Here is a 27,570-nt window from a genome sequence, read left to right as displayed (position 1 = left end):
GAGATGGAAAGTGGCGTGGATGAGTTGAGGAGAACTTCTGAAAACTTCAATAGTGTAAAGTTCTTGCTCTCAGTGGGTTTATGGCTGGTTATGAGTACATCACAAGGACAAAAACGACTCGCCTTTTCACTAGCCGGGGTTGATGAGATGAAGTAAGCTTTGTAGCCCTTCAGATGTGGGAGTCAGGCACCCTGAAGAAACTCCCACACACACTCACAGAGACAGGAGTGGGTGGCTACTACCCACAGGCTGAGCACTGGAGTCAGGCGTGACATGGCCATCCACCAGGCTGGGTGTCAACACTGACTGCCTAATCAGGACTGACCAGCGGGGAGCTCCAGCTTGAGACAGTTTGAAAGCAACATAGTATGTTTGGAAAATTATTTGGAATTATCTATTAAAGCTGAGCCTATGTACATATACAATCCAGCAATTTGACTCCTAGAAATACCTGAGTAAAATGCTCTTATGTTCTGCAAAAGGCATGTATGAGAGTACTTCCATCAGCACTATTCATAATAGCTCCAAACTGGGAGTAAACCAAATGTCCATCAAAATTCAAACAGATAGGAATAATTGTTCAATGAAATACTATATAGCAATGAAAATGAACAAAGTATTGCTATATGGAACAACATGGAGTAATCTTAAAATTATAATGTTGGATGAAAGAAGCAAGACATAAAAGAGTATACACTGTACAAGTGAAAATAATCTATGGTGTGAAAATTCAGGATGGTGGCTCCTCTTGGTGGAGGTGAGGTGGAAGTAACTGGATGGGGCACGATGAGAGCTTCTGGGCTGCTAATGGTGTTCTGTTCCCTGATCTGGATTTCACTTCGTAAAGAGTCTTCTTAGTGTACACTTAGGATTCATGCACTTGTTGGTTTGTGCATTATACTTTCATAACATTTTCATATTTTATTAAGCAACATATGGGTAAATACGTGTAAGCACAGAGTACAGAAGTTTGGCAAAGTGAATTTTGAGTTGAGATGGGGCTGATAAAGAAAGATTGTTTGAAGAAGGTGAATTTTGAGATTCAGCTGAGAAATGCAGGTGGCTTAAAGGAGTTCAGAATAAGCGTGTTATATATTAAGGAGTGGGGAAGATGTGGAAGGCAGGGGGCAGAAAATGCTTTGTTGAGGCAGAAATCCAATAATGATACTTAAAGAGAAGTGTATATGATGAGATGCGACAAGGAGGAAATTTAGATTTTGATATGCAATATAGATCTACTGCTTTTCCTCTCACAGGTTTTAATTTTTAAAAAATAATTATATAGGTAGCATATGCTACCTATATTTCTATATAAATATAAGTATTTTATATAAATATAAATAAATATAAGTATAATTATATATATAGTTATATAGGTAGCATATGCTACTTGTGGAACATTTAAAAAATAGAGAAAAATAAAGAAAAAAATGGCTTATAACTCGTTCTCCTGAAGTAACATTGTGGTAGCCTCTAAGTTTCTATATTGAAAATTGTGGAGATATAATTTGAGCATTAATATTAATCAGATGGAAGTTGAACAGTAAAGGAATTTAGCGATCAACGCAGGTGCGTCAGCGGCCCTTCAAGCCTTGCGTGCTCCCCGCCCCCAGCCCGCTGCCGGGGGCCGACGCTACCTTAAGAACAGCATCTGCATGCTGCAATCCTTTTTTACTTTTCTTTCCCAGCTAACTGAGTTACAATCTTTCTGTTAAAGCAAACATGTCTAAAGATCTCTAACACAAGTAGAAACAACACCCCTCCCAAAGACAGCTGTCCGTGGGAAAGGTGAAGAATATTTGTCTTTTCCGATACATTTGATCAAATCTAAAATTCAGGATTTTAGAAGTGTGGCATGGGGAGTGAAGGATTTTGGCCATGGTCTAACTACAATACCAAAGGATGGGTTGAGGTCACAGAATAAGAGAGGAGGAGAGATGTCCTAGGAAAAAAGGTAAAAATTGCAGGAATTGGGGGCCTGCCCTGTGGCATAGTAGTTAAGTTCCCACACTCCGCCTCAGTGGCCCGGGGCTCGCCAGTTCAGATCCCTGGCGTGGACCTAAGCATCACTGTCAAGCCACACTGTGGCAGGCATCCCACATATAAAATGGAGGAAGATGTTAGCTCAGGGCCAGTCTTCCTCAGCAAAAATAGGAGGATTGGCAGCAGATGTTAGTTCAGGGCTAATCTTCCTCAAAAATAAATAAATAAATTGCAACAATTGTAGCATCAAGTTCACTAATTTTGTCTCTCTTAGTATAATTTCCGTATCTTCTTCCACGTGGTTTCGTTTTGTAGGGGAGACATTGGGGGCAAACTTGTGAAGTTACCCCAAGTTGGGAACTTATAAAATCCCCATGGAAGTCCATCCCGGGCATGGACGAAGGCAATACTGAACTCTCCAGGCTTGGTCTAGAACTCTATGAAGTCAGCAAACTCTCCTCATATCTGGGCACTCAAGGTCTCTGTCTTGATCTATTTTCCACAGGAATCAGAGAGCATCGCTCCAAAGGATCCTGGCAGCCGTGACAAATTTACTCTCTCCGCAGTCGTTTCTGCGCACAGCTATGGGTAATGAGTGGGTTCCTCACTTCCTCAAGGACGGTAGCTCTAAAGTTCTCATAGCTCTAAAGTTCTTGAGGTTGGCTCCTTGGGAAGGACATTCGCCTGCACTGGAGAGGGGACAACCCTGTGTAACTTTCCTCAGCAGTGAGCGTTTTAGAAATACCTTTCTGAGCAAGGATGGTGATTATTTATTATTTAGATAGAAAATTATTTACTGAAAGTGGAATGTGGCATAGGGGATGAAAACAGAGAGTACGTAAATAATCCAAGGGCATTGTGGTTGTTTGTCCATGAACTGAAAATGGGAGCAAAGAATTGAGGGAATTTAGAGTTGATTCCAAGGTCGTAAGTTAAGAACTGCAAAGCCTGCTTAAGGAGCGTTCAGAGACTAGAGGTAACATTTTGAACCTCATCTCAGGAAATGCAAGAGAGCACTTGTGTACGCTTGTGTACTTAGTTCAAGGGTATCTGATGCTCGTGTGGTTTGTTAGAAAAGAATGCCTTGCACTTTTCACAAATATAAAGCTCAAGTTTACTCTGAGGAAACAATTACTGGGAAAGGGAAAACCACTATGGGAGAGGGGAAAAGACCTCCTATAGTCACATCAACTCATATTAAGAATAATGGCAGAGTTCCATTGTTCCAGAGGGACTAATTTGTCCCTTTGTTTCACTGAACAGCTGCTGGCGTCCCCTGGGTGGTTCAGAAAAGTGTGTCTCGGACCTCCATCTACTTAAGTCCATTAAAATTGATGTGTCCTTCACTTCACACAAACTCATGCCTAAAGTCCTAAATTTACAAATAAAATGTGGATTATTTGCATCATGAAAGAATTCTTTACAAAGGTAAACTTCAGTATTTCTTTAAATAGCATATTACCCTGGTGTGTTTTACAGTGTGGTTTCACGTGCGGTAATTTGATCTACATACAATTTTTCTAGGTGCACATCTTCAGGGTCAAGAGTGGATTGCCTGTATATTCATGACGGCATTGATGTGTCTAAATGTCCCAGCACACAATGTATGGGCGTCTGATGAATTATTGTAGGAACAACTTCCTGAACACCTCAGGGTGTTTAAGAAAGATACCAGCCTCCTAGAAACTTTGTATTCTAACTGCTGATCCAGGGGAGGAAAACCCAGTGGGGAAAGAGCAAGGGAAATTTCGCATTAGCCGTGTTATGGAGGTGTTCTCCGGCTCAGCTGCCATCTAGCTGACATACAGTTGTTCTGAGGCACTCCCTCAGTAACGCCCGCAGATGTTTTTGACTTAAAGTGAGAAACATGAGAATAATGGCTAGGGTTGCTCTTAGACTCAAATGGGACGATTGATGCCTGAGAACGCATTGACAAGGACAGTGCTAGACAAACATCAGTGATTCGTATTATTCCACCCTCCCAACTGTTAGTCGTAACAAAAAAACTTGATTCTGGTGTGTAACGTGAACAAACACTGGGTTTGCTTCTGCTTCCAAAAAGCACTGAAAATGTCTCCAACAGAAAAATATTTTCCAAAGTATCAAACTTCCACTTAAAAAAAGAAACGAAATAAAAATGGGAAGCACAGAGGTTCATTAACCAAAAAACTGATGGAACGTTTGAGATGTGCACGTCATGACAGAGCCCCCCTGCAGTGCGCACACCTGGAGCCCGGCCCCCGTCTGCGCTGGAGCACGTGGCGAGCAGTGCGCCCAGGGAGGGGCTCGCAGGTGCTTCAGGCTGCTCAGGATGTTGAGCACAGCTCATCAGCAGGAGAAGTCATTAAGCAGCAGGAAAGAGAAACAAAAAGGATAACAGGTGAATGGGGGTGACTGGAGAGAGACGGGGAGAATGGGAGGAGTGGGAATTTATATGAAGCAGCAGCCAGTTCCACCATGGGAATAAAACACGCAATGATGTGAGGGAAAGGAAGCATGGGGCAGGGGGGGTTGTGGAAGGACTTGGTAAAGAGACAGTAAAAGAAAAGTGACTCAATAGGATAAAGAGGAGGAATGATATCAGCTATCAGAAAACAAAACCAACGAACATCAGAGAAAAGACCACACCGTGGATGGAAAGATGGCACAGGAGTCAGAAACTTTCCATTTAATGTGAAAAACAACGTGCCAGAGAGCTACCTCCTATCCGCAGTTGATACTTCAGGAGTAGAATTCGCTCTCATAAGCCACTAGGGTACCACTACCGAGCACAGGGCAACAGTAACTTCCTACCCAGCCTGGAAGAAGAAATGTGCCTTTCGTGGTTCTTAACTTCCGCCCAGGAGTGGTTAATCATTTGGCAAGATGAGTTCTTGTATTTACATTTTTTCTAGGACCCCGTAATATTATTAATAAATGAGTATGAGTGACTGGGACCGAAAGAGCTCATTGGTAATATCAAAAGCTGTTCTCTTTTGTCCTGTATTCTCAGACCAGAAATCACATGGGGACCATATTCAGAAACTGAAGATCTTCTCATTTGACCCTCCATCGTGAGACAAATGAAACTGCTGATTTATCAAGCTGAGACCAGGTATACTTTATTTCTTAGCCAGGCTATCTGTTATCAATGGGCAGGAGGTGAGGATGACTTATGCAATAGAATGATCCTCCTTTTACTCATTTATCTACAATAATCAGTCATTCATAAATGGTAAATTTTTCTTGTGTTGAAGCCAAATGTCCCTGAAGTTTGACTGACGGCAAAGGTTCATCACTAAAACCATTATTTGCATGACTCTTTAGCAAGCATGAGAAATACTCTTGTCTAAGAAGAAACATCAGTAGACCTGATGACCCTAGGGGGGCTTGGAGGGTTGAGAGTGACCGGGAAGGGCGTGAAAGAACCCTCTGGGACAATGGCAATGCGGGACAGAGCTTAATACAGAATACTACACCTTAACAGCAGTTAGCATCGCACAGATGTGTACGTTTGTGAAAACAGCAGATTAAAGAATACTCAGCAGATATACACTTAAGATTTGTAAATTTTATCATACATAAATTTTACATTAAAATCTGTAAACAATTATTACATTTTAGCTACTGATATACATGCCGAAGTATTTAGGAAGAAGTGTTTTGATGTCTGTACTTTGAAATGCATAAAACAGTGGGTTTATTGATGGCTAGAAATGCAACAAAGCCAGTACAGTAATATAGTACCAGTATAATCCAGGTGGTGAGTATACGGGTGTTCACGCTAAAATTTTTCTGTTTGTTGTATGTTTGAAAAATTTCATAATAAAATATTGGGATAAAAAAAGAGAAAAATCTTCTATCCTTGACAATGACTCTCTACTGAAGACAACTCCATCCTCTAAGGTGAAAGGATTTGGAGCTGAGACCCGGGCCTTGGGTGTAATTAGAGACCCAAGCGGGAGCTCTCTGTCTGAGCAGAGCTGGGTCTCCAACTCTTGAGAAGTCACTTTCAGTTCTGAGAGAGAAGTTCCTTTTGAAAACAGGTACCAAACACTTGCTCTCCAAACCCATCTTGCCCTCATTCCATTCCTTTGTCCTTTGGGCCCATTCCTTTGTCCACTACTTTTGGGAATGGCGTTGAGCTGAAGGGCGGCATGAGAAGTACTGCTACTCTATTTATGAAAAGGGTGTGGGTGCCATAGTCAGAGACGATACAGAGCTGTGCAGGAAAGGAATGGGGCAGGCTTGGCTCTTAATGGGATTGTAATGGGACAAGGGAGGTGGATTGGAAGATACGATTGAAAGACCTCATAACCAAATCGCTCATAGCAAACCTGTTCTCATGTAGGCCGTGTTGGCACTGTTGCATTTGTGGAGTCAGAGAGCTTGGAAAGTGAGCTCCAGAGGGCTCCTGAGGAGAGCTCTGTGTGAGAAAAGGTCTTAAACTGCCGGCTCCTTCTCCTCCCACGTCGTCAGCCGGAAGTCCCCTCCTTAGCACCTTTCCTCAAACTGTAAGGATTTACTCTCCTCCTTTCCTCTCTTATCCTCAGAATTCTTCACCCCCAAACTGGGATACCAAGTTAGATGTGGTCTCCCCAAATTCTCTTTCCTATTGTCCTACAAACAAGAAGAAGCAGGATTTTTTTTTTAAGGGATTTGCTCTTATTTACTGTCAGAAAAGCAGATTAATAAGTAATAGACACGGACAAGCTACAAAAATTTAAGAAGTCACACAACTTCTCAAGGTGAAAGTTCAGATGCATATTTTCTGTTTTTCTTTCTAGAACCGTGGAGAACTGCCTTTGAATTTTGTTTCTCGAGAGTTCCTGAAACCTCCCTATGGTTGTTGATGTTTGTCTCTTTCTGGTCCTTGCTAGCTGGTTTCGCAGGCTATTTCCTACATGAGCATCCCAGATGAAGGTGCAGAGGGAGCTCACATGGCACATCCCGTTCAGGCTCACATTGTTCTCAACTGGATGCTTATGTCTCGGGGATCCCCTGGCCAGTGATGCCCTTCTCAGCAGCCTCAGGTCCCACCCGGGAACTGCCTCCTCAAACCTTTACTCACTTAGAGAACTTGCTGCACAAAAGATGTGGCTTGGACTCTCCTTATTTTCACTAGACCGATTTTAATCTGGTTTTGGGACAGGCTAGTTTGTATCTTTTCCATGGGGGAAAGATTATGTACTGTGATTTTTCCTCCTACTCTCGGGAGCATACTACTGTAGTTCGGAACGAAGGGGATATTTTAAGCTATCCAATCCCCAGCTTCCAGTTTGATTGCATGTGAATTTAGATTCTTAAATGCCTGTCATTCCAGTGTTAAGAGCAAAGAATTTTATTGTTTTCTGGAGGAAGCAGTGACCATCGACAGATCAAACAAGGCCAATGGATAGAAGCCTCCCTCAGAGGAAAGAAGAGGAGATGGCACGGGCGTCAACGCTGGGAACTTCTAGACTAATCCTCATTTACAAAAATTTTATTCTCTTTAAAAATTAGGAAGTGTGCATAAAATGTGATTGAATTTTTATACCCTTATAAGAATGATTATATAAGTAAGAGTTAAGAACATTTTTAAAGGGAGTTCTTTACCAGAACACGTGTCCTGGATCTTGGTTTGGGAAACGCAGTCACCAGGGGATAGAAACATGTGGCCCAGATTGCAGCATGTTCTTGGTTTTCTAATTTGAATTACAATAATTACACTTATTTTGTATCATAAAGATGGTTATAAATTTCAGGTCAATTCATGCCTTTCAATAGGGAATGAAAGTCTAATTTAAAACACAAAGGCTGACTCTGACTCCTGTGTGCACACACACACACACACACACACACACACACACACTGAATTTGCTTATCAAGAAAAGGCAGTTAGATTGGTTATAAATTACCTGGGATAATTTGTGCCAAATGACATTTAGCTTTGCAGAGTGTACAGTTCCCACATACTGTGACCATTAGAAAACCACTCAGTAATTTTAAGTACTAGATGCTTTCAGCTCTGACCCCTGGATAACAAAAGGCAAAAGTAAAAAGAAAATGAATCAAGTGCTAAACAGCAGTAAGCCTAATGACTACATAGACCATTAGGAAATGGGCAAACAAAATTAACTCTCAGTGGGAGTTTCAGGCTCTCCAAGCACATGTCTTTGGCTTCATTAACCTCCTGCTACAACCAGGGCCAGAGTCACTATCAACACTGCTCTTCCTCGCATCTTTGGTAGCCAGAGAGGGGAATTAACTCTACGCGTGGACCTTGGGGACCTACATGGAAAAATGGTGATACAGTACTATTCCGAATCCATCTCTCTGAGCTTTTGATTAAAAGAAAGCGGAGGTCAGGAAGGACCAGTTATGCAGAGAAAGTTAACTGCCTATTTTTTCAATTAGCATTTGTCTGTGTCTGTGTGTCTGTGTGCACGTGTGTATGTAGTGCTGGCAAGTGTCAGTTTTACCTGTATTCTCCTTTTCCTTAAAACTTTTATTTATCCATGTCAACTTGGGTCACTGCATTTCCTCTCCCTCTCCGAGGATTGCAGACTCCTTTTTATTCGATAAAGAAACTACAGGTCGGGGCATATAGAGGGAAGTGGACCTCGTATCTGTAACAGCAACTTGGGATGCCCTAGTTGCCCTGGTTACGAAGGTTGGAAGCACTAGAAGAGCAAGCAGGGAACAGCAAGGCAGCCCAGAGATGAGCAGCCTCCGGATGACCACCTCTCGTGGGGCTGAAGAGACAGAGGAAAGGGGTGGAGCATCAAAGCCTGGAGCAGGGGCCATCCGGGAAGCTGGAACTGCAGTGGACATGCCCAGAGAAAGCTGGAGGCATGGAGCAGAGCTGCTGCTGCTGGAGTAGCCATGAAAGCTGGTGAGAGGAGGAGAAATAACCTGGCTTCTCACTTTCTTCTGCTTCCTGTCTCCTTCTCGTATTTCCCGTTGCTAAAGCTGCCTGGCAGCCAGGTGGCAAAGGAGCCTGGTAAGCCTGAGTTCCCAGGATCAGCACCCCTGCGGTACAGGGGAAGCTGGGAAATGCATTTAAGGACAAAGAGACAAGAGGGGCACAAAAGCTTGCCTGAGTTCCCTTTCTCTTTCCACCACCCTCCCTCGACGCCCCATCACGTAAAAGCCCTTCCATGCACAGCTGTGTTAGGGGACAGGCATGGGACATGAGGGCCACAGCCAACTCTCTTCCATGGTTTTGTGACGTCCAGGACACAGCAGATACTATGAATTCTAAGGAAAGAAAGTGCTTTAAAAATATAACTACACACATCTAGAAGGACCTGCAACTAAGATATACAACTGTGTACAGGGGGGGTTTGGGGAGATAAAGCAGAGAAAAAAAATATGCAACTACTGTTACGTTAGATTGAAAGCAAGAAGAGGGTTTAAATAAAACAACAAAAAGGTTTAACATCTATTAATCAAAATTTCTATTTTCTTTTCGTAGGATGAGTAACTTAATAATGACCATACATTCAGAACATCGATAAGGGGCATCCGTTGAACGTCTGGACGACCGTCAGTTCTGGCCAAGAAGAAACTCAAGAGTTGTCTCTTAGTGAATCTATGCCCAACCTTTGTGTGGGAGATTGAGATCAGAAAGGTAATCTTTTTCTCTCATCCGTATTAATTGAAAGGGTCAATTTCCTTCTTTTCCTTGTCTGTTTTTTACCGTCTCCATTTGAAAGAGTACTTTTTCATAAATATCAGTTTTATTTCCTCACATTAACCTAGTTGTGCTTTCACAATTTGGCCAAACACATATCCACATCATTTCTATGTGTCTAAAAAGTATTTGTAATTAGAAATGTTGGCTTATGAGAAAGGAAAATCATTTTCCTGCCCACACATAATAGGTATTGCCACCATGCACTGTCTTTCGGTTTTCTAATTTGTAACGTGATATGATGGCACTTTTTGACAGTAACTAAAATGATCTATGGCCATAAAGATATAGTCTCATGGTTATAAGAAAGATTTATGATTCTGGTTATGAAAGATATGTTACTCCTCAGCAACATTACAGGCATGGCTGAAAGCCCAACAAAATCGAAATGAATGGACAGAATGAGCAAGCTTGTCAGGTAATAAAGGAAGTTCTTCAAATCAATGGTAAGGCTACATATGGGGCTGGGGTTTGATTACAGGTATAACGTTAATGCTATTTGATAATTTTGTCTCAACTATTTCTAGACCTGCATTTGCTTATATTTAGGAAAGTGATTTTCCTTTAAAAAAAATAACTGAAATTCAAGAAGGATGGATTAAGTGCTTTAAAAAATACTAATCACATAATCCTATGCCCTAGCATTTGTTTTCAGGGTCATGTTGATTATATGTAAGGAATGTTTCTAGAAATTGCCTCCATTCAGCCCTAGCTATTCTGCAAAATGGTCTTTTAAAACTGAATGGACTGCAATTAAACGTGGAGGAATGTCACATTTAGATTCAGACTTGGAAACTAAAACTACTCCCTTTGTTGATTCATTCATTACCAGGGAATGACGATTAAGAAACTCAAGGTCGGCTGAGTTATTCTCCAGTCATTGTCCAAAAATGAAGGATTCTAATTAAAATGCAACGTGGCAGCCTAAAGGAATATCGGTTCACGTGAAATTACTATACCAGAAGCCAGCGCAAATTAGGTAATTTCACATTTCTCCTTTTGTAAGTACCACAAAATGTCTAGCCAAAAGCTATTTTGTAAATAATGCAATGCCGTATTATAGTGATGTCAAGTGGGTATAACTCCAATCTGAATTCCCGCAGCCCTGACAGCCCTGGTGTGGTTTCACGTACCAGCATATTGCAGATCAACTTGACTTCATGATTACTTTCTAGCAAGTTTGATTCAAATTTGTTAAATCTTTCTGAGTTAGAAAACTACAAACTACATTTTAATAGCAGTATACTGATAAAAATTTCAATGGTGGTAACATTTAACAAATGCCATATTTGAAAAAAATATGAGCTTTAAAAACTTGTATGGAGCAACCTATAGGCTTTAAAATGAAACTATTCTATAGTTCATTGCTATTTTAAAAATTAGTAGTGGGAGAACAATTTTTATAGATATTGATTCTACTGGAAGAAGTCTGTTTTCCTTCATAATAACAGTCTCCCAATCTTGATTTTTTTTCCAGTAAACTAAAGCTAGTGACATAAGGCAGAAAAAGACCCCAAGTTTACAAAAACTGCTATAACAGCAGACTATTTGAGGTGGCTGGGTTGAAACAATAGCTCGGAGGAGCCGGAGAGCGGTGCTGATTGTCGCTTTCCATCGTGAAGCCCGGCATACTCTGTGAAAGGAAACCTTGTGGAGACAGGACTCTGCGGGGTTACTTTCCCTCTTTCATTCACTCTGGGCACCTGACTCCAGATCCTCATGGGACAGCAGTGGTCCTGAAACTTTTTTGGAGTTATGGACTCTTTCAAGAAACAGAAGAAGGCTTTAAACCCTCTCCCCAGAAAAATGCTTAGTCACACATCCACACAAAATTTGGTATAAAATTTCAACTCACTGATAGCTCCTACGCAGGTCTTCGTGTTAACAACCCCTGAGGTATTGGATAACTTGGTGGTCCTTTAATTTGAGACTTTACGAACACAGTAGAAAGATCTCATTGAGAATAACTAAATAATTTATGGAATAAAAGAATATAAAGTTAACTCCCAACACTTAGTATCATCTGGAATAAGCAGAAATATCACATATGGTGGGAGTGATATCAATCTCTAACAATTTACTGGTCTGGGCCAGGTTACTCTTCTTTGACTACTAAGATTTGGCTTAATTTTTGTTGTGGACCACATGCTAGTCCTGCTATACGCTCATGTCGGTCAGGGCGCCATTTCCTTGTAGCGTAGTTTTTCTTGCAATAGTTAACTGTCTGCCTCCATGACTGAGTTGTATAGTTCAGCCTAAGTACAGAATTGGATTCAGTTGATTTTTCTCCCTTACAGTAGGCTCAAACAAACGCTTGCTCTGTTTTTTGTCTTTATTTTTTTTTCATCAAGTAGCTGCTTTTCGCTTGGTATGGGGTCTGCCTCTTTGCTTTGGGCCCGTATGTCACCTACTCGGGCACCTCCATGTGATGCCTGTTCTGCAAAGATGGGAGGGTGGTTTTATAGTTAGTCTTTTGGTAGCTGATCCCAAGCTGAAGCTGACTCACACAATGCAAGGAAGGAAGGATTCCACTATATGTTCGTCTTTGTAACAGCTACGTAGCTGCTAAAACCATATTGGATTTACAGCTCTGTAAGTGTAGGACGTCGTAAGCTGTATGAGAGTGGGGACCCTGTCTGTCTCATGCGCTGTGGACCTGTGATTCCTAAGAGTGCTCATCCCATAATATGAAGAAACTAACATTTGCTAAAGTTATTGAAAAATAAAGTGAAAGTAATTGCTTTAACTTTGTTACTGGTATATTTAAACAAATTGGGTCAAAATTCAGAGAGAGATTAACCTTTGGTTCTTTAACATATGTCAAAGTACAATTTTTAGTTTGTGGTTCTGTTAGGCTGGATAAAATCTTAAGGTTTAAAAACATTTCTTCATCACAATATATTGGAGACTTCTGGCTGTGGTGGACTAATTGTCATTAGTTGAGCCCTACCCCTGAGATAAAGGAGAAAAGCTGGAAGAAAAAATAAATCGAAAAACTGATTTGGAAAGAAAACTTTGAGGGGCTAAGACCCCAGAGAGAAGGAGAACCTAGAGAGAGGAGGCTGCCATCGGGCAAAGCCTTTGGGAGTTTTAATGTGAAGCCGAGAGGCTGAGAAGGCAGGCAGAATCTTGGCAGTCCCATGGGACTGAAGGACGAATAGCGGAGCGCAGGGCTCACTACTCCAGATGTTTGGTTGCACTCCCGAAGGGCTGTGCCTCATGATGGAGGGCAAAGTAGAAATGCACCAGGCCTCACAAAGGCTGGAGCTCAGCTTTAAACAAGTTCAGTTCTCGATTGAGAAGTGAGTGACTCCTCTTCAAATACCCGCCGGAACAAAAGCAAATCCTCACTGAAGGACAACGTCATCACCAGAGCCTTGACTGACCTCGATTATGTACAACATCTAGTAATTAATCAAACACAAGCAGGCATATAAAAAATAAGAATTGAAAAATAAAAAGAAAGAGGAAAAATAGGCACCAGAAAAATAGATTCAGGGGATCTTATATTGTGGATATTAGAAAAGGAGTTAGAAATTAAATGGCATGATGGAAAATTTTAGTAGAGAATTGGAAATTATCTTTTAAAAAGATCAAATAGAAACTCTAATACTGAAAGATAAAAACAAAATTAGGAATTCCTAGATGGATTTAGCAGCAGATAAGACACAGATAGAGAAAGGATGCATGAACTAAAAGATAGGTCAGACAAAAATATCTAAAATAAGCTGTAGAGATATGAAAGAATGGAAAATACAGAAAAGAGCATAAGTGACATATAGGATGTGGTAAAATGGTTCAAGATACATGTAATTGGTGTGCCAACAGGGAAGAAGTATTATTTCAAGAGACAATGGTTAAGAATTTCCCCCTACTGACAAAAGATCAAGCATTAGATTCAAGATGCTACTAAAAGTAAGGGGGGAAATACAAAGAAAATCATATCTAAGCACATCACAGACTATTGCTGAAACAGAAGTTGAGAACAAATCCTAAGACTCTAGAGAAATGAGTCATATTACTTCAAAGGAGCAGCAATCACAATGGCAGCAAAGTTTTCAAAGAAAGAATAGAAGCCAGGTGATTGGAATAGCTTCAAAAACCAGAAGAAAAAAATGCCCATCTAGAATTCTATATGAAGCAAAAATATCCTGCAAAAATAAAGACATTACAAAGATTTTTTGGGGCAAAAATATAATAAAACAAACAAAGAACAAAACTAGATGAATCTGTTACCAGTAGATCTACACTAAAAGAAACACTAATGGGATTTCTTTAGGCAGAAGGAAAATGACCCCAGATGGAAGCAGGGAAGTACAGAAGGACTAAAGAGCAACAGAAAGGGTAAATATGTGAGTAAATCGAATGAATTTTGGCACTATAAAATAATAATAATAGTGTGTTGTGAGCTTTTAAATATATGTGGAATTAAAGTCATAATAACAACAGGACATGAGGTACGAGGTGGGAGGAGGATTTCAATTGTTTTAAGGTCCCTGCACTGTCTGGGCAGTGGTCTATGAACGACCTTTTATTAGCTCCAACTGGCCAAGAATGCAAGTGCAAACCTCAAGTCAAACTATTAGAAATATTAAACAGAATGTTATAAATAACCAGCCGGCAGAATGGAATAGATATTTTAAAATATGTGATTAATTAACCCAATAAAAGGTAAGAAAGGAGGTAAAAACAAAATATGGAATGGATGGGCAAATAGAAAGCAGATAGTAAGATGATAGATTTAAACCAAAAAATGTCAGTAAAAATATTAAATGTAAATAGACAAAATACCTCAGTATTCCACTTATGAGGTGCAGATAGCCAGGTGAAAGACAAATACAGAATCTAACCTTATGCTGCTCATTTTAAAAGGACTTAAATATAAGAAAACTGAAAGATTTTCCTTTCTATATGGAAATGGAATGGAAAAATTTCACGCAAACACTAAGCAAAACGAAGTTGGGTTATTTATAAGAATATCAGACAATATCAGACATATAGTCTTTAAAGAAAGAAGTATTAGTAGAGATAAAAAAGTATGTTTTATACTATTAAAAAGGATAATTCTCCAAAATATAGAATAATTAAAATCCAGAAAAATTAAATCTAATAACATACACTGAAAATATATAAAGCAAAAAATCAGAACTAAAAGAAGAAATAGTTGTTTCCATAAGCTTAGTGTGAGATTTTAATAGCCTCATTCAGTAAATAATAGAACAAGCAGTTGAAAAGTTTAATAAGCAATACAAAAGATGAGAAGAGCACACTAACCACATTATCCATGTTAAACAAGAAGTGTACAAAAAACCAGTGATCTAAGTCCATTTCAGCAGATTGGAAAAAAGAACTTAGTAAATTAGGCCTCCCAAACAAACACAAAAAGAAGGATAATTAAGATATTATCCTCATAGCAGACCTGACTCTTCTTCAGATAACATGTATAAACTTTGGATAAAATATGAAAACCAACAACTGAGGTCATTGGAGAGTGAACAAAAGCAGATAGATAGATTCTGGAAGGAAGTCAACTTCTGGGAGAAGGGAATTTGCCTAGTTTTATGGCTTTTACCCTGAGAAGAGGTGAAATCAGGATTCCACAGATGTACTAGTTTGCTTGGCCTGCCGTAACAAAATACCACAGACTGGGGGACTGAAACAGAAGTTTGTTTTCACACAGGTCTGGAGACTGGAATTCTGGGAGCAACGCGCCAGTGGGGTTGGTGTCTGGTTGGGTTGCTGATGGCCGCCATCTCACATGACCTCTTCTTTGTATGTGTGTGGAGAAAGAAAGAGCTCTCTGGCGTGTCTTTTTATAAGGACACTAATCCTGTTGAATCAGGACCCTACTCTTATTACCTCATTTAACCTTAATTACTTCCACAGAGGCCCCATGTCTAACTCCAGACACACTAGGGGTTAGACTTTCAACATTTGAATTTGGTGGTGGTGGGGAACACAAACATTCAGTTTATACCAATGGGGCAGCTATAACTGTAATAGAAAACCCGTAATCTTTTCGCCTAAAGATTTGGGGAATGGAGTTAAGGACAACCACAGTCACTAGAAATTGAGTGGAGAATCCTGGAGAAGACCTGAGGGGGGAGCTTCAAATTCTATGTATAATCTTTGCCCAAATCTCTCGCTGAGCCCTGAGCCAGGCACGCGTGGGGCAGACTCCAGCCAAGGAGAAAAGAATGGGACAGAGCTTTGAGCTGCCACCCAGGAGATAGAGTGTGCAGTCTCACTCCCACCAGTCTAAAGGCCTACTGAAATGAAAATATCAGTGCTCCTCTGAGGGGCTACACAGAATCCAGAGTCTCACAACATAACAACGACAATGTCCAGCATGTAATTCAAGATTCCTCAACACATGAAGAAGCAGGAGAATGTGACCTATTCTCAAGAGAAGAACAGTCAGTGGAGACTGAAAGTGGGCACACTCACTTCCCAGGTGTGGGAATCAGCACCATCTAATTTTACAGCAGCCATTGTATCTGCGCTCAAGGATGAAAAGGAAATAGGCTCATGATGAACGAAAAGATAGGACATCTCAGCAGAGAAATTGACACTAGAAATAATCAAATGGAATTCTAGAACTTGAAAAATATACAACATCGAAAATTTTAAAAATGGATGTAATTAGCAGAAAGGAGATGACTGATGAAAGTGGAGGTGAACTGAAAGAGAGATCAATAGAAATAACCCGAAATGAAGAAGCTAGAAAGAAATGGAAAAAACATAAACAGCTTCTGACACCTGTGAGTGAATATCGGAAGGTTTAACGTATATCATTGGAGATATGCCAGGAAGAGATAGGGGAGAGAATGGGCTGGAAAAACATTTGATCTCTGGTGGGGCAGAGAGAGAGAGAATCAATATAAGCATGAATAGTGGGTTGTTAATATAGATTCTGTTGTCCTCAAAAACAGAATGAGCAGATGGTATAAGCAACTGCATGACAATAATTTTGAAAATTTAAAAGAAATAAGTAAATTCTTTAAAAAAACTTACTAAAACTAAGCCAAGAAGAAATTACAAATATGTTTAATACTCTAACTACTAAAGACATTAAATGATAAAATATGTAAATAAAAACCTTTAGAAAACTTCAGGAGAAGATGGCTTCTCTAACATTCTTTCAAACATTTAAGGGAGAAACAAAACCAATTTTTCACAAACTCTTTTAGAGCATGGAGAAAGAGGGAACACTTCCTAGTTTTGTTTTTTTGGTTTGGTTTTTTTGAGCCCAGCATAACTTTAACATTAACACCTTACAAGAATGTTACAAAAAAACAATTCTGGTCAGTCTCACTTATGAACATAATTGTGAAAAATCCCAAACAAAATATTAGGAAATAACATAGAATATATAAAAGGGATCATGATACATTGTGGCAAACATGGGTTTATTCAAAGAATACAAGATTAGTTTAACACTCAATCAATCAACATAATTGATCCCTTTGACAGAATAATTGAGAAAATCGTAGGATTATCTCAATAGACAGAAGAGCATTTGTTAAATTTGCTATACATTCAAGCTAAAATTTTTTTTAGCAAACTAAATACAAACGACTTCTTTAATAAAGGGCACCTACAAAAACATACAGAAAATATCATATTTAGTAGTAAAATACTGTAAATCTCGTCCCCTTCCCCTCCCCCAGGGCCGGATCGAGACAAGTATGCCCACCGTTATCGCTTCTACTCAAACTTTTACTGGAGGTAGAATTAGGCAGGAAAAATAAACGAAATGGACAAGGTATGGAAAGGAAGGAAGAAAATTGTTATTCATGGACAATATGGTGGTATATGTAGAAAACACAAAGGACTCATTAACCACTAGAATTAGAAAGTTATTTTATCAAGGTTGCCTTGTATGTTTCTATATAAGCAACAAACATAGGATGAAACAAACAAAAATATCTTTTACAATTGCATCACAAACATAAAATACCTATGAGTAAATCTTATAAAAATGTGTACGGCCTCTACACAAAAAAATCAAAAAATATTTTTGAGAAAAATAAAAAAGACCTACAGAAATGGAGGGACTCCCTCAGTTCACTGATTGGATGTTTCAATATTATAAAGATGCTAATCGTTCCCAAACTGACACATAGATCTAAAGTAACTCCAATGTGCCAACAGATTACAGGGCAGCAACATTTGCCACCCCAAAATGTGTCTCTTTGGCATGAAGATTATTTTAAGGATTATTCAAATTATATTTAAGAAACAAAAAGACTCAGGAAGTTTTGCTTTTTACCTTCCCTTTAATTGCCTTCAAGAATTTAGACTAAGGGCCCCTTCCAGGAAGAAGAGCTGTCATCAGAGACATCTGCAGAGCATATAAGCCAGGTGGGGGAAACTTAGGAAGGCCTGTTTGGTCAAAGTCCTCTCTGCGTCCTTTCGTCTCTGCATGGCGTCGCAAACATTGGTTTACCAAACATTTGCTTTTCCCATCTTCCTGTAAATTGTCTTCCTCCCCTTTGAAGTCTCAGACCCCTGCACACCTTCTCCTCAGCTCAGGACTGCGTGTAAGCCTCAATTTCCTGAATGTCTGGGAACCTTATATCTTTGGGGTTCCATGAGTGCATAATTAAATCTGTCTCATGTCAATTTAATTCCTAGACCAGTCAGAAGAACTTCGAAAGGGAGGAGGGAAAGTGTCTTTCTTCCCGACAGCATCTACACACACATATATCTACACATCTGTGACAAAGGAGGCACTGCCCAGCTGTCTGTAAAAGGCAATCTTTTTGACACCTAGTATTGGGCAAATTGAATATCCATATGGGGAAAAAATGCCTCTTGATCATTCACAAATATCAATTCCAGATGGATTACAGGTTTAAATGTGAAAATAAAATGATAGAGCTTCTAGACATAACACAGGGGAATATCTTTATGATGCTGGGGAGGCAAAGATTTCTTAAAAAGGACACAAAAGACACTAATGATATATGAAAGAAACATTGACTAAATTAAAATTAAGAAACTGGGGCTGACCCGGTGGTCCAGCGGTTAAGTGCACACGTTCTGCTTGGGCGGCCTGGGGTTCCCAGGTTCCGATCCCGGGTGCGGACATACACACAGCTCATCAAGCCATGCTGTGGCAGGCGTCCCACATATACAGTAGAGGAAGATGGGCATGGATGTTAGCTCAGGGCCAGTCTTCCTCAACAAAAAGAGGAGGACTGGCAGCAGATGTTACCTCAGGGCTAACTTTCTTCAAAAAAAAAAAAATTAAGAACTTCTTTTCATCAAAGACACATTTAAAGAGTGAAAGACAATCTACATAATGGAAGAAGGTATTTGTGATAAAGATAACAAAGGACACATATATAGAATACGTAATGAATTCTCTCACACATCAGTAAGAAAAAAACAATGCAATTTAAAAAATTGACAAGAAAGTTAAATAGGGACTACATAAGAGAGAGGATATTCAAATTGCCAGTAAATATGTGAAACAGCGTTCAGCTATCAATCATCAGGGAAAATAAATCAATGAGATACACTACACACCTACCACAATAGCTGAAACTTAAGCAAACTGACCACACAATGATTTGAGAAGCAGGAATTCACATACTTAGGGTGGAACTGAAAATGGTACAACCCATGCTGGAAAACTGGCATTATCTACCAAAGCTGAATATCTTCCAATTGGACAGGTATCTGTCCAATATGTGTAAGAATGCCCTTGAAGCATTGTTCATAATAACCTAACTGATAGCAGCACAAATATCCTTAACCATTAGAATAAATAAATTGTAGTATATTCATTCAATGGAAGCTACAGAGCAGTGAAAATGAAAAATTATTGCATGGAGGAATCTCATGAACATAACGTGGAGTGACAGAGTTCATATATATGTATATAGACACACACAAAATATAATGCATGATGGTAGTTATATAAAGCTATTTAAAGCTAGTGAAAGGTTTCAGATATGTATATAAATAAATATACAAAATATAATGTGTGATGGTAGTGATATAAAGCTTAGAAACAAAACTAGTCTATTGTGACAGAGGTGAGACTAATCATTATCTTCAAGGAGAAAGGTGGCACAATGACTGGGAGGGGACCCTGTAGGGCTTCTTGAGTCCCAATACTGTTCTGTTTATAGGGCTAATTGGTGGTGCACGGTTGTGTCCAGTTGTTAACTTGTGATTCATGCTTTTTCTGTATGTATTATATATGTCATTATATATGTGTTATATATTTTTTGTATGTATTATGTATATATAAAGCTTCGAACACATTTTTATTCAAAACCATTCTTTTAGTACCCTAGTTCCTAGTGCTCAGAATAATAATCCTTTAAATATATTCAAACCAACAGAATTTGGAAATGTCCCAAAACATCTGGGTCAGTTGCTTTTATTAATTTTGTTTCAGAAACAACCATGTCTGTAATCTGTGCTATTTATGCTAATTTCTTTATTTTCGTCTCAGTACTGAAAGACTCAACAGATCACGCAGTGGGAGGCAGAACTTCATTTTCCAATTACAGGAATCATAGCTCAGTGGCATAGCTCTCAAATGGCAGGTCCAGAAATTCCTTTGTGGGAGGATATAATGGATCATTAAGCATCCTATCCCGCCTCATGCTGAATGGACCTGTGGGTGTCACAGATCCTGCTATCAGCTCCGTTCCCAGATTCCTTTCAACAGAAGGCCCAGTGTCACCTGAGCCATCTAAACAGCACTTTGAAAGGCTGAATAAATGACCTTTGGAAATTGCCCAACAGAGGATTTCTGCATTTCATCGGTGAAGTCAGAGCTTCAATACGCTAATACTACATTAACAGACCTTCAATGCACTTTGTTTTCACTTACAAGGTAAAATAGGAGGAAAGGAGAATTAAAGGAGAAGAGAGATGAAACCCCAAATACCCCGCCCCAGGGCCCGAGCTTCTCGGAGGCCACTTTCACGCTCTGAACTTCATCCATAAATTGTGGCTGGGCAAAGGTTTGGCCTTGAAAATGTGTGCTCTGCATATTTCAAAGCAATTTTACAGCTCCTTTTAACTTTATTATTTCTGATTTCTTTTCCCTGAATAAACCGTGAGTTTATCAGTTTGGGTAAAAGAGAACATTTCCCCTCACAGAAGGCAACTGCATGGAACATTCCAACATTTAAAGAGTTTTGATTCCACTTTACGTCGAAGACATTCGCAATCTAAAATTCATAATATTGCCTACAAAACAGGGAAGCAGAGGGGCCGGCCCCACGGCCAAGTGGTTAAGTTTGCACTCCGCTTTGGTGCCCGGGGTTCCGTGGGTTCGGATCCTGGGTGTGGACATGGGACCACTCATCCGGCCATGCTGAGGTGGCGTCCCACACAGCACAACCCGAGGCACTCACGAGGCACTCACGACTAGAATTACAACTATGTACTGGGGGGCTATGGGGAGAAGAAGAAGGAAAAAAAAAAAGAAGATTGGCAACAGATGTTAGCTCAGGTGCCAATCTTCAAAAAAGATCTAAAAAAACAGGAAAGCAGATTTGAATCAATTAATTTGGTTCAATTGAGGAACAGCACCAGTTTTCCTCGTACGTTCATTCCCACTCACTTCTGTTCTTCACCTGCCCCCATCACCAGTTTTCCAGGCTGAGATTTGATCTGGAGAACTATCCATAAATCTATCAGCCACAGGAGAAACGCGTCATCTTTTCACGGGATTTGCTGCAGTGGCTCTGTGAAAGTCCATTTAAGTAACTTCTCTCTGGGAGGTAAATTAATCAGACAAGAGAAAAATGAAGAACTAGTTATAACTTGCCTACTTTTAATCCATTCCAAGATCCAACGCACATCTTCCATAAAAAGCTCCTTTAAAAAAACTCAAACATTTTAGAATGTTTATGCCCCTGTAGCCATCTGCTCCAACATTCTTTGTATCATTTTAGTTTATGATCTCCAAAAAAATTACCGGTTTTCTGAATGGGCTTGCTGATACTCTTTGCCGTCAATTTCCTTTAACTCGCAAATCCTCTGTATTTGTGATTCGCAAGGGCAGCTGACGTGCCCATCATTTGGAACTGCATCAGCAGCTCAATCCTTGGGTTTAACCTTCCGTCGAGCGTCTTTATTACTCAGCTCCTCCAGAATGTGGCTGAGGAGTGGGGATGCTGGTCCATCTGCAGCCCGTTACACTAATGAGTTTCCAGGCAGTATTTTATCAAAGCAATGTGGCAGAGCCTTTCTGTTATTGCTTCTAGGTTTGATGGGTTAGTGTTGGTTATTAAAGGAGAATACACATTTTTTTCCTCTCCTTGACAGGCAAGTTGCGGGCTCTCAGTAATAGGTGCCAGAAAAGGAACATCTGGTGTACATTTAACGACGCGTTGTTGCATTGTTAACTTAGAGCTGTTATACGCTTTGATAAACACATAACGGGCCTCAAGAAATTAAGAGAAAATTAAAATGTAAATGTTTATCCAGACCATATTTCCCTTTTCTTTTCATTGAGGGATCTACACCTGCATCATATATGTAAGTAAAAGAAAAGGTTAGTGTGAAATTCTTTTCCAACCCTCTGTGGGTCATGTTGCCAGAGATGAAGAGAGCCATTTTTTCCCCTTCCAGACGGGAGCTACAGCTGAGGCCAAGATGGCACCACGGGAGTCTTGCTAAGTTACTGAAGTGCTGTCTGTGTGTTCCGAAAATAAGCTAGGCCGTTTAGAAAATCTGCTTCCCCTTGGGACAAAGGACCCATATAGGGTTAAGTATATTGTAAATACGTTGGAAATATTTTTATCCTATCACCAGTTTTCAGCTCAAAATTTTTCTCATTTATACAGGTGACGGTTAGAATGCATTGGCCTCCTTTCAGGTACTTTGCTGGAAAAATGCACTATATAATAGCTGTTCTTATAGTGAAAATTCCCAAGTCCGAGGAGAGAAAGTACATTTTTAGGTCATCACCAATGATTGGGCTCTTTTTCTTAAAACATCGTGCCTGCGCACTGTACAAAACCTGGACTTCTTCCCTCTCTGAAGAAGCATGGGATGGAATCCCGCAAATGCATTGGAACAGTCAAAGAGCTGTAAAAGGGAGAGAAGGTGGAAGGCATGCAGGGAAAGAGGGAGGAAGGGGATGGAAAGGGGAGGAAGAAAAGGACAAGCAGGGACAAAAAGAATTTATTAAAAGATACAATGCATAGCAGTTTCTACAAAATGAAACATATTATAGGTGTCTTAATAAAACCTGTAGCAAGAAGGTTTGAGCAGTTTTTGAGTGAAAATTGTCCTCTTGGAAATGGTTACAGTTTGGTGTATTGACTGACCTTTGACACACAGCTATTTAATTTGATGGAAACTGCTGTATATGGTTATTTGCATATTTGCAGTTTTTAAAAATATTTCAGGTCTACAGAAATAGTTTGACAGTGTGGGTTTTTTTTCACTTTCCAATTCCCTGCTTAAAATTGTTTTTTATCTAAGAGTACATGTTGAAGAAGCTCCGTAGTTAGAGGTAAGGAGTGGCTGCCCTTGTGTGATGTTACGTCGAACTGTGAACAGCGCAAAGCAAACAGGAAAGTTTAGAGAGGATTTTGAGTTGTTTTTTTTTAAAGTAAGCAGATTGAGATAAGACAATGACACCAGTTTGCAGACACAGGCAGAGCTGGAGGCACTGGTAGGTCTGTGGACAGCTTTTCTCAGGCACAAGGGGCAAACAAATTGGGTTTTCTAGTTTGAGCTTAGAGAATCTATTCAGCCAACACCAGAAAATTGCGAAGATAGCGTCATGAGTTTCTTCATTCTGCTTCCATCAATGCTAAAGGATGTTCATGCATCCGGCCACTCACAACATTAAAAACAGACAAACGAAACTTAAACTGGACGTTCAAGGTATTTACATCCAGGCAATGCAGCAAAGACATTTTATATTTCTGGCCTTCCTTCCCCATTATTTCATTGAAAAATCATCTCTTTCACCTACATTTAAATCTCTCCTTGGTAAAGATAATACAGATTTTTCTCCTGTAAAAGTTTCTGAAAGTGGGACACTGACCAACTCCCCCAGATGTCATTTTAAGAGTGGCCCAGGATTTCGGGGACCTCACTGAGATGAACTCAAGATAGCTGCCTCGAAGGGGCAAAATGGAAGAGGGACTAAATTTGGTAACTGAGTGTGAAATCAATTTTCAGGGAGTTAAAAAATTTTTCAACGTGCTCCTAGGAGAGCCCGTCCCTTAATTACCTTATTTCAGGTAGCAGGTAGGAAAATTCCTGTGGGTAGGAAGACTTCTCATGCATTGCTAAGATGATAGGAAGGAAAAATGGCCAAGGCACTGGCAATTCTTGGAAAGAAAGGCATTATTCTCTGCTCTTTTGAAAAATATCTTGTTTTGTAGCAGAGACACCATTAAAATTCAAGAAATGGAAAAACCAGAGGTGACATTAAGAAAGGCAGTGAATATGCTGCTATTAAGAATTCCTCTTTTGAACTAGTACTTTATTTCTATACTTCAGAAATCCTGATGGGGAAAGGAGAGAAGAGAAAGGAAAATAAAGGTATCTATGTGTATATGTATACTTTATATATTTATTTTAATTAAGCTTTTGAACTTTAAGGAGAGTAGGGATCTACATGTCTTTCCTAATTTTAAAGAAACTCTCATTTCTTTAGAATGATGTGAAATGACAGTGTCTCCCGGAGAGCACCCATCTCTTCAGAGTCTCTGCAGTTCTCACTGTAAGATTTATACCAAACATATTTTTGTTTCCCATCTGGTGTAGTGTACGTGCTGTGACGGTAGTGGTTTTTTCCCCCTTCTATTATCTAGTTCACATAGTAATGATTAAGTAAGGAAAACATCCAGAGGAGAAAAGAATGTACAAAAGAAAACAGAAACAGAATGGAAAGTGAAATCCTGTTGTTATATCTTTACTGAGGCATTCTGACATGGTCCCAGGACGCAGTATAGACATTCCGTAGATACCTCAGGACTATGTATATAGCCTCAAGGATCTGTCATTGTAGAGAAGATTTATGAAGGGGAAAGGGGCAGAAAAATGTGCACCAAGCATAACCACCGCATTTTACAAACGTTCGGTGGCTCATCACTCATCCCATCTCTTACCCTTTCTTCCTTAAGTCTATCGCAAGTCCATTCCAGGTTATTAACCTCTGGTGTACTAAAATAATTATGACACATGTATTACATTCTGTTACTCTTGTTTCCCCTTTTCTTATTTGTTAACATGCTTTACTTTTGTTCTAATAGCACTATTGCCTTATACACATCTTTGTATGCGTTCTAGATCCCATTTGAAACAGAGAATGTTATAAACAAGAAATAACACTAAGTTGATTGCCGATCTTTGAAAATTGATTAGTATTATTGACTACGAAAAAAAGTTAGAAAAAAAGTTCCCGTTAGAGTGTAGCTAGATTCACATAAATTTTAATTTCCAATGGGCACTGCATTTTCTTATATGCCATCTTTATAGGCCAGTGACTTATATCTTGATGGTTTTCTTAGTGTCACGTATTCATGGGGATATATACTGCTTGGAGGGATGCACGTGCATTTGTATAAGCATCCAGGGAAGAAGGGAAAAGGGTGTTACTGAATATACCAGATTGAGGGCAGATGGAGGCCTTGTCCATGAGGTTACTTTGTTTGAATAAGCACATTCTTACAGAGGCACAGATAGCGTATATGCAAAGGATTATTTTAAAGTAAGGACAAAAAGGTTCTAAAACGTCAAATATCTGTTCATTGGAAGCCATTCCAAGTTAGTTAAAGTAAAGGGACCCCAACAAGAATAAAAATAATGTTGACTTTTCACTTAATAATCTCATCAATGAATAAAATTGTAGCCAGTTACAGATAATGGTCTCTTCCAACGTTATGGCTAAAACCCATCTTTAAAGATAGCAGTGGCACCTGTGGGTACAGACATGTGAAGCCAACGCTGTTTCAGACCTAAATACCTGAGGCTGCTGCACTGCCTCTCTATCTTTTTATGGCTGTACTTCCACTATGTCAAGGTTGAGGCTAAATATTTCTTTAGCTTCTCGGCTAATGCAAGCTATAATGTACAGTAAATTATTGCCACTGTCACACAGGAGGCAGCATTAAGTGTTTAGAAACAAAAAGGGCCCCTTAAAAAGGTCCCAAGACCTAGTTCTATACAAAGAATTTGAAAGAGGGCATTCAAATATCTTTTTATTTAGCTAATTTATTATTTTATAAATAATTTATAAGTAAGGAAAATAACAAGGGGGATAAAAGTCAATTCTTTCCATCACCAGTGAGAAAAAATAATAAAACTTTAGTCCAATATTACTTCTAATCAGCAAAAACTGCTACTGCAATTGTTTTTGAATTATTTGCTGTACTTGAATTTTTCATGGTGTACTCTCAAATTTCCTTCCCTTTTCTCAACACTCTTGGCTAACGCTTGGATTATCTCGTTTACAGCTTCTTATGTTACACGGCTTCCTTTCTGAAGTCCCGGGACTTCTCATTGCAATCATTATAGTTACCTATGAGTGATGGGCTCTGCTCTCGTGGTTTCCCTCAGAACAGAACGTCTGTTCCTCCAGCAACGTGACTAATCTCCCTCAACCCATGACAGTGTACAGACCAGGTCACAATAAAAGGATGATGTTTAATAATTTGTGTCAAGAGTTAAGTGAGTTTGTGCCTGTTGGCTTCTGTATTATGCGTCACTTTAATTTAATCATCTGCGAATTACCTCTCATACAGTACACACATTTGTTTCTGCTGTTTATAACTATACTTAGACTAGTTTTTTTTTAAACTTACAACAGTTAATTTCTTCTAAGCCCCTTGAAAACATCATTCTATTTTTATAAAAATACTTTTTGCAAACTTAAATGTAGCCATAAAAGTTAATCTTGCGCTAAGATGTCGTTATGAGTCTTCTATTGAGGCCAGCCTTCCTTGACCTTCCACGGATGCCATGTTTATGGTTTGGTAGCCGCACCCATGTGATGGAAAGAGATTTGAAAAAGGCCTCAACAGGACTGTCCAGACCAGGAAGGTTAGGGTCAGATGACCGGGCTGTCAGGTCAGCCTTGGGCCAGTGGGTACAGCACGATGAGGTGTCTCTTAGTCTAGGAACAGCAAGAATTTATGATCAGAAAGAAAATCTGAGAGAATGAGATTGATCCAGAGGGGAAAAGACTGGAGGGAAGCAAACATCATCAGCTGTGACTGAACGGGGTCCATAATCTGTGAGGTCTGAGCGGTGATGAGGTGAGGAGCCAGGGCTACGCAAAATGGCAAGCAATTGACAGAGGCCCCGAAAGACAGGTGTTTGGCAGTAAGGAGGCCTGGTGACGGGTGTCCTGGTTGAAAAGCACTGTGGCAGGCTGTGTCAAGGTGTAGAGGAAGTTCCATTGTGGTGATGCTCCTTCAGAATTGGGGGAATTCTAACTGGCACTCAGCTTCAGGAGCAGAGGTCTGTAGTTAGTGGAAATTTCATACCCCCTTGGTCTGAATTCCTCTCCCCGGTCCTTCCTTGATGGTGCCTTACAACTCTAACATCCCTCAGTTCTTCTCCTTCCTTTTTTTTCAGCTTGCACAGGAGCATGGTGTCCTGGTAAATGTTTAATAACTGACTCTCTGGGATAGGAAAAAAAACCCAAACAACGCTGATTGCAGTATTTGCCTTTGTCTGTGGTATGAATACTCCCACCAAGGCCAGTTTCAAACTAGCAACACGACGCCATGGGACGTGGGCTCGGGAAGAGCTGTGCGGCCACAAATTTCATGGGGTATTTCCGTCAAACGTGCAATAGGCATAAATAACCTCAAGTGCATAGATGATAGTAAAATGTAGTAAAATAATTAGGAAGAGTGGAGTTATGCATTTATTACCTTTGTTTTTAATGTAATTTACTTCATTGTCAGTTTATATTATTTATTTTAAAC

General features: G+C 39.7%; 1 long non-coding RNA gene across 1 annotated transcript in view; it reads left to right on the top strand.

Moving 5' to 3' along the window:
• Positions 1–26,303, top strand: part of LOC123285936 (uncharacterized) — a 36,231-nt gene extending 9,928 nt beyond the window's left edge. Inside the window, exons 2-12 of the long non-coding RNA XR_011503350.1 lie at positions 2,489–2,571; positions 3,247–3,411; positions 4,976–5,077; positions 5,869–6,008; positions 6,750–8,836; positions 9,419–9,574; positions 10,470–10,616; positions 22,459–22,490; positions 24,134–24,175; positions 24,291–24,356; positions 26,092–26,303. This is a non-coding gene — a long non-coding RNA (uncharacterized lncRNA). The remainder of the gene's footprint in view (positions 1–2,488; positions 2,572–3,246; positions 3,412–4,975; positions 5,078–5,868; positions 6,009–6,749; positions 8,837–9,418; positions 9,575–10,469; positions 10,617–22,458; positions 22,491–24,133; positions 24,176–24,290; positions 24,357–26,091) is intronic.
• The last annotated feature ends 1,267 nt before the right edge of the window (positions 26,304–27,570 follow it).

The sequence above is a fragment of the Equus asinus genome, chromosome 5 (assembly GCF_041296235.1).
Source record: "Equus asinus isolate D_3611 breed Donkey chromosome 5, EquAss-T2T_v2, whole genome shotgun sequence".
Classification (NCBI taxonomy): domain Eukaryota; kingdom Metazoa; phylum Chordata; class Mammalia; order Perissodactyla; family Equidae; genus Equus; species Equus asinus.
Note: the sequence above shows the minus strand (reverse complement) of the source record. Positions and strands in the feature narration are given on the sequence as shown.